Here is a 1,542-nt window from a genome sequence, read left to right on the forward strand (position 1 = left end):
GAGAGAGAGAGAGAGAGAGAGAGAGAAAGAGAGAGACAGAGAGACAGAGACAGGGAGAGAGACAGGGAGAGAGACAGAGAGACAGACAGAGAGAGACAGAGAGACAGAGACAGAGAGACAGAGACAGAGAGACAGAGACAGAGAGACAGAGACAGAGAGAGAGCATGTGTGTGTGTTTGGAGAGTTTGTGGAGTGTGTTTCATACAAACCCTCTTCACAACCGCAAAAGAAACAACTTCTCTTCCTGCCTCCATGGTGTAGTGGTTTGGGGCTTTACTTTCGCATACAGAAAACAAGAGTTCAGTTCCCATAGCTTGATAGTTCGTGAACACTGAAAACGTACTTTTTTTTAGCCTTTAATCAACATTTTCAGTAAAATCCACCCAAAAGAGTGTTCTTAATGGGATAACAATGGTGTTAAGTTTAAAAAAAAAAGATTTCGTTAAACATTGCCAAACGAGCAGAAAAGTGCAGTTTCTTCAAATTCATGATAACATTTTGACTAGCGCCTGATTTCACCACTCTGCCTCACATTTGTATTTTGTTTGTTTTGTTTGTTTTAGTAGAGGTTTTGCGGCGCTCGCAACTGCATAAGGTCATATGAGCGCCCGAAGATTCGAGGTGTTACAAGGGAGTAACATACATAAAAAAGAAGAAGGGGAGATAAGGATGATAGATGTTTGATAGGACAGAAGGAGCAAACCACACCAGAGCAACCGTCAACCACCCATTTTGTATTTTGATGATGTAAAAGGGAGTTGACTTTTTGTTGTTGCTTTTCTTAAAAATGGCTCCATGCTTGAGAGCATATGTTTTGTTAGGTTTTGGAAACTGCCAATTAACAGCATGGAAAAGGTAATTTTGCTTGTTTGAACCAAAGAAAGTAAAATAAAAAATTGCAATAAACTAATGTGTTCCACAACCACACACTAAGCTTACAGTAAATATTTCTCAAAAAGCCACGGACTGCCATATATTTAACTCTATCCGTACGTCGTGGTTTACTATCGTACCCATCCGACGTGGGGAACTCTGTGCTACCACTTTCCAAAGAGGAAATTTACTCGTTAATCTGATCCGTTCTGTTTTTAAATTGCAGTCTGTCAAAATTAGTTTTTGAGAAATACTGCAAGTTCCAAAGAGATCTTCGCACTAGAAGTATTCTAATATGTGAAGAATACAGCCCCAGGCTACAAAATGACCATAAGGCGTACGGATAGGGTTAAAATCTGAAGGCTCAAAGTAAAGGGAATCAAAAGCTCTTTTCTTTTGCTGGGCGAGCTAAACGTTAAGAGACACAATATGTGAGGCATCGTGGTGGAATCAGGCTCTCGTCAATTTTTGGGCATGTAGAGTAATTGGTATCATCTTAAAGCTTGTTCACTTGTCTTTATGTAGACGGAAAAAATGTCCATTTATCTTGAAAGCAAGTCGAGATATTTTCGAAAGAAGGAGGTGGAGGTCACCTGTTTTCAGAGGTAAAATTAATTAGAAAATGGCCATCAAAGGTTAATTATTTCCTTTGCTTAAGAGTCCGTGGTA

Source organism: Aplysia californica, unplaced genomic scaffold, assembly GCF_000002075.1.
Source record: "Aplysia californica isolate F4 #8 unplaced genomic scaffold, AplCal3.0 scaffold00359, whole genome shotgun sequence".
Taxonomy (NCBI): Eukaryota; Metazoa; Mollusca; class Gastropoda; order Aplysiida; family Aplysiidae; genus Aplysia; species Aplysia californica.